Consider the following 8323-nt stretch of genomic DNA (forward strand, 5'->3'; position numbering starts at 1 on the left):
CTAGAATGTATTGTCTGATTGTATACATACATTGTGATGGAGCATCAGTTGGCTTGTCTTTTGTGTCAGCTCACTCACGAATTTTTCAGTTTTGGTGTTTTTGCCTTTTTGTGGCCTCTTGGCTCATGAGTATGTTCCAAATACTATTGATGAATTATAGTGATATAAGTAGGGATGTAATAAATGTTTGTAGGTTGCTTGCCAAATGAACCTCCTGTGTGGACCATTTGCTGCTTTGTGTTCAACCTGAAAATGATATTTGAAACTACATGTTGTATGACGATGGTGTAATTTCATAATTTGTACTAATTATATATGTATAGACACACACACACACACACACATACTGCAACCTGAACAATATATGTGCTGCCTTTAGTAAAATGTACTGGCTGGATGTTCTAGAGTTGGAGCAGAAGGGTCGAACAAAAGCTAATCAATCTTATTATAGTCCTGGGTGTAGTGGTTTCGAACTTCAAAGAAATGGGAATGGTTTGATTGCACTCTTTAGAACAGTTTCATTTCTTTTCATAGTATTTAAAATTTGTTCCTTGGTGAATGTGGAGACTTAATGGCCAGTTAATTCTTTCATGTATAAATTTACAAATTCAGAATTTTCTTTCACGTGGGGCTTGGCTGGTTTACGTTTAATTTTGTGCTACTGTTCCTCATTTTTTGACGGGTCTGAATAAAGGCATGATTCTAGCAACAAGTAGACAATGACTAACCCGAACTGTCGGGCTACAAATGCACTTCCCACCTCATTCGTTCCCCTAGGGTTTACCCTGTCATCCACCTGCAGCGTCGGGTCTGTAGCCTGGCTGTTAAAATTAGTCCACGGTCTGTGTTGGTATTCCTGTGGCAGCTCACGGCTTATTGTCGGATTTGTTGATTGTGTGAAAAGTAGGTTCGAAATGACTGTTTATGTTAACGCTGCAAGTTCGTGGGACTAGGGATGTTGACCTTTGGTGAGTGTTTGTTGTGCTAAGGCTAACTATTGGATTGAGTTGTCAAATTGGTGATTAGCTTGATCACTTTTTGGGTGCAGTTTGAGGGTAATATTTATATCTCCTTAGCAATGAATTTGAGAAGAAATTGCTTTATTTAACTCACTTGGAGGAACATATTATAATGTTATAATGTTATAATCCCCAAACAGAAGGCAGACATATACTGCATAAATGCTTTCTGGTGTTAGAACCTTGAGTGATTGTTAATTTTCCTAGGGCGCTTGCCGCGCTGACAGAAAATTCATACCAATCATTATCTGACAAAGATGAAAGTAGATTTCTGGTTTTATTCTTGTTCATTCGTGCTTTTCCTTTTTGATACTTGCCTTGCACACAATGTATGCCATTCATGTTTAGTAGCTTTGCTTGTATTTCTGAGGTTATACCAACTTAACATTGAACCTTTTCTCTTTCTCTTTTCGGCAATACAGGCTTTCCATAAGGTGGTCCGCAGCTGGGCCTCAAAGAAATTCATGACTGGATGGTAAGTCATTCTACTAAGATAAATCCCACAAGAAAAGTCATGTGAAGCGGATGGTAGAGCTGTATGATATTGCCAGCATTCAAATTCAGTGATTATCGGCTAGGAAATAATTTTGGCAGATTTTGTCATAAGATTGCCAGGAGCATAGCTAAATAGTTCGGATAGTGACTCGGTGTGATATCTACTTTGGTTCTGGGTCTTATCTCTTTTTTTGAAAAGAATCAGCATAAGAGATCAAGGGAATATCAAATAGGTCATGCTTGGTGCATCATTTTGTATTATTCAACAACTAGAATGGGTGGCATGAACCCAGAGGATATATGTGACCATATTTTCCCTAGTTGCCAACCCGCAAGCCACAATTGACAGGGGATTTTGGAAATCCAAGTATTTTCAGTTAACTTCAGCATTCGGACAATTATGCTCCTCTAAAATAACTATGAGCTTCTAATTGGACCTTTCAAGCAATGGTGTTGTTAATATATTAGTCATTATATTATGTTACTAGAGTATTAGAATAACTTCTAGATATATGTGTTTATATGATTTTTCTGACATTTAGTGCAAAAATATTGATGGCCACGCACTATACTGTGCATAAATAAAAATTTCAGTTTTTCTTTTCGTGGTTGCAGCAGTTTTTCTGTGACATTACACTACTCTTCACTTTCACAGGCCACAGAACACTAAATAAGTTGGCAATGGATACCCTGTGGTCTACCATTATAATTATGTGTGCATTTTGGATCTATTGGATGTCTGAGTGTAATGCTAATCGACATTTACTGATGCAAAGGTATGTTATATTTGTAAATACGAAATGATTCTTATTTGTACCTCCAACAGTCCTTATATTTTCTATTTGTAATATGAAATGATTCTTATTTGTGGTCTAGAGTCTGGTTGTGTTTGAACAAAGTCGGCCAGAATGATATAGTTGTTTTTTCAAGTTGGTTATATTAATTTTTCTAGAATAGTGATTATTTATTAGTTCACACAGTACATAGTACCACCGACCGCTAACTACATTTTGTACAGATTTTGCAGGGATGTAGATATATATGGTGATCACTACGACCTAAGTGTTTCAGTTCGTATTTAGCAGGATCACATGTTGACCAATGACTCTTTGTTTTCTCACTGATCCAGTATACTCAAGAACTTGAATATTGTGTTTGCTGTGAGTTATTGACACTTCCTTGATTTTTGCAACTCAGGAGTGAAGATGGCCTTCCTTTGGTAGGCGTAGTGAATGAATTTTCTTCTAATTCAGGCCATGGTTGATACCGCTTGGTGGCTGGATCTGCCATGGAGTGGCTACCATGGGCCAACAAGAGCTCAACAAGAGGGCCAAATTGTTGTTCTTTCCCAGATCATCTAAATCAGATGGATGGGCTCCAAACTCCCAGTGCCATTTGTCACTTTTGTGTTTGAATTTTTACTCGAGTGCCTTTGGACATATGGTACTACGGAGAGGTGACATTAGCACAATTGATGGTTGCTTCTCCTCTCCTGTCGACTAAATCTTCTTCCTCTATATGTCAATATATCAACAAAACAAGAGATCTCTAATATCATTGTTTTATGGAGTTAACAGATTGTTGAAGATTTTTGCTGCCATGGAATTGTGAGTTTGTGACTATACATTCTTGTCCTATATGTGAATTGAAGATATATTGTCTCTTTGTGAATGCAAATATCCAGGTATGTACGCAAGTCCCAACTTTTATTTACATATTTATTTATGAAATGCATGCAAGCAAGTCACATCTTACAGACCATTGCTCACTTATAGGTAAATCTAATGAGTCATAAATTAATCGGTTGGAGATCGGTAGAAAGTCTATTGATAACTGGAGTTTAGAGCTCAAAATCCTTCTAACTTTTCTACTAATTGTATTTTTTTGACAGCTTTCAGAGAGAACAAGTACTGTTGGTCATTCTCTGACATGTATAATACAATTTTGAAGATGTGAATGGATGTATTCATTTAGTAGCGTATTAATAGATGATGAATTCTTTTCTTCGTAGTCAACTGGTGTATATCCTGATATGTTTAGTCTATTCCTAAATTAATTTGTAAAGTAGCTTGATCAATTGTACAGTCTCTCGGTGTATTAGTACTATGTTTTTAGGGCGGCCGGAAGAAATCAGTTTGTCATGACATGTGAAAATGAGTTTATTTACCTTCACTGTTGCTTTTATTAGCTAAAAAAATGTTTGTGAAATAGTTAGTTAGGCATCACAGTGAAGCTTGGCAAAGGGACTTATGGTGAGGCCTACAAGGCTGGAAGCACTGAATGTAAAGTGGTGCCCTCTCATGGATACTCATTTTTCAACTAATACATGACCATACTAGAGAAGCACACGCCTCACACACACAAGGACCCTAACAGATTCTAAATGTGTATGTGGACGATCTTTAAATACCTGGATGATTATTATTTAACACAAGATCAAGCAGTGCCCCCTAGCACAAATTGCTATTGTTTGTGTTGAGTAGCAAAATTCATTCATTAGTTATGGGGCATCAAGAAGAGCAAACATCAATGCGGTGAGACATACCTGTTCCATATAACCATCTGGAAAGTAGTAAATTCTTTCACCTTGGCAAGGCACCGTGATCAACAGCCTAGCTCAAGCATGTCATAGCTCCTTGTATAATGCGTCGTTAGAACTCCCTGCACAAAGAATTCATTATGTGAACAAAGCATACAATTCAAGGGGCCTTTCACCTTAATTTATAACGGTGGATTTTAACAGTTGATCATGAGTTAATTTAAGTAGTATTACCATCTAAACTGGTTCTGCATGCAAGGATCAGGGAACGCCACTCGCTGATGCGGTAGCACCAATTTACAATGGCGGCTGCTATGACATCATCCACCACTACCAGCACAAGCAACGCAAAGCAGCAAACACGACTACAACTCCGCGTGACCAAGGTGACTACAGCAGGTCCTCAGCGTGGCAACGGAGCCAGCGCCGACGATATCGCAGCAGCGGCGATGTTGCGACCCAGACAAGCACAACATCATCGAGGCGGCAGCACTGCCATAGTATTGCATCCCTTGCCATGCAGCAGCGCCGTCGTCAGTGGCTCCATTGACGCTTCATTGCGGCGCCCCGTCCTCGGCTTGCCGCGTCGTTGGCAGCAACGCTCACTTCATTGCATCACTGGTGGCGAGTGTCGCCTTCCTCGACTTGCCGCGCCGCCCGCAGCAGCACCTGCTCCATTGCAATGCCGTCGGCATCAATGCTCGCTTCATTGCAGCACCGGTGGCGAGCGTCGCCGTCCTCAACTTGCCACGCCGCCGGCAGTAGCGCCCGCTCTTCATTGCAGCCCTGACGGAGCTCCATTGCAGCTCCGGCCGCCGTGGTGCCGGGATCCATCGCAGCCCAGGCAGAGCTCCATTGCAGCTCCGGGTGCCGTGGTGCCGGGCTCCATTGTAGCCCCGGCCGCCGACGCCCACAGTATCCCCGTCGTCAGCTGATGCCCATACTCTCATCTCTGCAAGCTCGCAGCAGAGGCACTGAGCTTCGCAGCAGCTTAATCCAGCCATGGGCCGCTACCTCTGCCTCACTTTCTCTTAGGACGCGCATAGAGGTCATCGATTTGGATGCATTGCTAGCAGATCGGGGAGGTAAGAGGGGCTTGAGGGAGGGAGAAACAGAGGAAGGGAGGAGGGGCTTGGGGGAATATGTGGCTGTCTGTTTCTTGGCTGGAGATAAGAGAAAGGGAGGGCGGTGTGAGGACCCCACAGAAGCACGTGGCGCACAAACAAGGCGGCTGGTGAAGAACTATATATTTGTTTCCAAGTTAATCCCGTGGACTATTTTGTTAACCATATAGCAAGTACCAGTACAATATTTTCAATACGTTTAGGTATTCCGTGTAATGATTTAATTCACTTTCTATCTCCAAATAATTGTTTATAAATCGGTGCACTATTCACCAACCGATGTGTCTGTACAGGTGGTCTTCTTAGTATAATCGTTGTTTCCACTGAGATAATTTCTTCTATATACAGTAATTTTAGTATCATAAATCATTCGGCGGATTATAAAAGTTTTCCATTTACAATATAAGCATAAGATTTTATTTCTCAAAATATAGGAGCTGCATGGACCACACCACCCTGTTCCATTTCATCAAAGAAACAAGAGTTTTACAACGGGTAAGAGGCCAAGGTGCGCATAACCATAAGTAGCTGAAGATAAAAACACATTGTGATCATCCAAAACCGAATTTGAGAATTTGAGGTTCACGAAATTGAGCATTTGTTTCTTCATTGAACAGGTCGGAATCGCAAACATCCAAAAGGGAAGGAAAAGATAATGTATCAAAACTAGAATTTCTCTCTGTCCTTTTGTTTTGATCGAGGCACAACAAAAACTTCAAACCAGCAATCTAGACAACAATATTAATGTTCGTAGACTGCGAAAGATCATCCACAGCACCACCACACTTAATCACTACTATGTGTGTCATATGATAGAAACATTTGCTACAGACGACAAAAGGATGGTAATCCTTTGCAATTACTTTGTTCTGTATCATACAATGACATCGTATAAAATGATATACTAACTAACCTTTACTGTCATTTTCAGTACTTTGGGGTTCCCTTTTCTAAGAGCTCCCTTTCCCCATACACAGATGCTGACCATGGTGAACTGCCAATCACTACTGTAGATGGAACTACCGCTATCACAGCCCGCTTTATCAAGGGTGTTGACAAATGGGCCACCATCACTAGAGGCTGGAGCGACTTCTTTCGTCAGGCGCACATGGAGAAAGGTCAAGCATATGCTTTCGCCTTCAAATGCACTTTTAAGGGACTGTGCCTGACTGTCTACTCAATATAAGCAAGTTGCAAGAGCCCCTTGTTATATAACTTAGCATTAATATAGATGCCTACTAAGACTTCTATGTTTATCATCATTTTAAATCTTATGTAATCACCTAAGACCAGCCTGTGCATTTAACTGCGGTCATTTGCTGGCATGCCTTTGAAACGGCTATGCTGACAGAAATATAAGCTTTTGCCTTCAAATGCACGTCCAAAGGCCTATGCATAATTGTCTAGCACTATCGTTTGCTTGCTGCATGCAATATCATGAGCTGTGCTTTGGAAGCAACATTACTTTTAAAAAAATGTTCCTTTGTCTATTGCATGTTCTCTGCTCATTGCAGGTATGCAAGCTTTGCTTTTTGAAACTCTTAGTGTAAAGAAAAATATTGTTGTTTCCCCTATCAAGAATATTAGCTCGAATAAGTCCAGATGTATGCCAAGTGAAAAGGCTCTTATGTGTTTATTTTCATATGTTTCATTCTGTATTTACATATTTCAATGCACACTCTTTCAATACTTGGCTGCTGCTCGGCCTTTGCGTCATGGGCGCAACGGGTCATCTAGTACATTCAGCAAACAACCTTGCACTCGGCATAAAAGAATTTTTCCGTAATGCTGCATGGATATTATTAATCTTTTCTTTGAAAACATCGATATTATTAATCTGAGTAACATGATGGTGCCCAGTTACATCAATTTGTACGAATACGTCGCTATGAACAAAAAAGATCAGGATCGACCCGCTTCAACTTATGGAGCTAGTCCTTGAAAGATCTAATTAAGTATGAGAGATGGTGTGTTAAAAAAAGTACAAGATAGTAAAGCCAACGAGTCAACTAAAACTGTACATCTGCTCCTGCCTTCAAATCTTGTTGCGGAGCTTGGACGGCGCGACGAGTGGGTTCTGCTGCGCGATCTGCTCACGGACGACCTTCTTGTAGTCGAAGCCGCACGCGTGCCCGTCCACGTAGCGGTGCAGCGAGCAGAAGGTACCACCGCAGCGGCACGCGAACCCCAGCAGCCCCACCTTCTTCTTGCACGCCATGCACCTGTTTGGCGCCGACTTCTTCGCTGCCGCCTCCGCCGCCGGTGCCGCCACAGCAGCAGCGACAGCGGTAGAATCCTGCAGGCTCACCGACGTCTTGAAGGCGAGGATAAGGTCGTCGGCATTGACCTTCCCCTCAACGACGGGGGCAGCCACATCTGTGGCCTTGAGGTGCTCGCGGTAGCACTTGGAGCACATGCCCTTGGTCGCCTCGCTCCCATAGAACCCGCAGCCGTTCGCGCACAGCGGCGCGCCCCCACGTCGAAGACTCCTGCCCGTGTGCCATGTATCGCCGCTGATCTGATCCAAAAGGAACCGATCGAGGATGGATTGTCTCGCGCTCGCGTATTACGGGAGTCTGTGAATCTCGCGTTTGTTGGTTGCCGTCGTGCGTGCACTGGGTGCTTCGTTGACGAGGGCCCTTGTGTGGCTTATAAAAGGCCCGGAACAAATCTGAGTCATGCTCAGGAACCTTCCGCCAGTTGATCTTTGAATCCGCGCAGTGGCCTTTTCGGATTCCTTAACTGTGTCCCGATCCGACGGCAAGCAGTTGTCAGATTTAGCGACGTAACTAATTCATGACTAGAAGAGATACTAGCATGCAATAATCTAGTAAACTAGAAGAACAGCAAGACATGCATAACAGCAGCAAGCACGTAACAATAGTTGTAGAAACAGACATGAACAAAGGATGTTGGACGTACTGATCGTTAGCTATTATGGGTGCGACAGTGTTCATGACGATGTTGGCGACGATCTGCTGCTGACGGTGATGAATACGACGATGAATAGTACCGCCCGACTTGGACGGAAGACGACCCGTGATGACGAATTTGAGCAGTCGCGCACAGCGCTTCCCAAAAACCTAATTCGTCCTCTCCCGGTGCAGGATCGCAAAGACGAACGGTTCCGGAGACCTGCTCTCCCA

At 42.6% G+C, this 8323-nt stretch overlaps 2 long non-coding RNA genes and 1 pseudogene across 3 annotated transcripts; 1 reads left to right on the plus strand and 2 right to left on the minus strand.

Moving 5' to 3' along the window:
• The first annotated feature begins 694 nt into the window (after window positions 1–694).
• Window positions 695–3570, plus strand: LOC119353485. Of its 2 annotated transcripts, XR_005170444.1 has the most exons (4): window positions 695–1494; window positions 2170–2290; window positions 2533–2991; window positions 3092–3570. It is a non-coding gene; the product is annotated as an uncharacterized LOC119353485 (long non-coding RNA). The 2 variants fall into 2 exon arrangements; XR_005170443.1 differs by having other exon boundaries at window positions 2533–3570.
• LOC119353486 lies at window positions 2930–5178 on the minus strand. The gene is made up of 2 exons (XR_005170445.1): window positions 4288–5178; window positions 2930–4175 (listed from the first exon to the last, which is right to left on the minus strand). It is a non-coding gene; the product is annotated as an uncharacterized LOC119353486 (long non-coding RNA).
• Window positions 5179–7212: 2034 nt separating this feature from the next.
• LOC119359049 lies at window positions 7213–7681 on the minus strand (annotated as a pseudogene).
• Window positions 7682–8323: the final 642 nt, after the last annotated feature.

The sequence above is a fragment of the Triticum dicoccoides genome, chromosome 2A (genome assembly GCF_002162155.2).
Source record: "Triticum dicoccoides isolate Atlit2015 ecotype Zavitan chromosome 2A, WEW_v2.0, whole genome shotgun sequence".
Lineage (NCBI taxonomy): Eukaryota > Viridiplantae > Streptophyta > Magnoliopsida > Poales > Poaceae > Triticum > Triticum dicoccoides.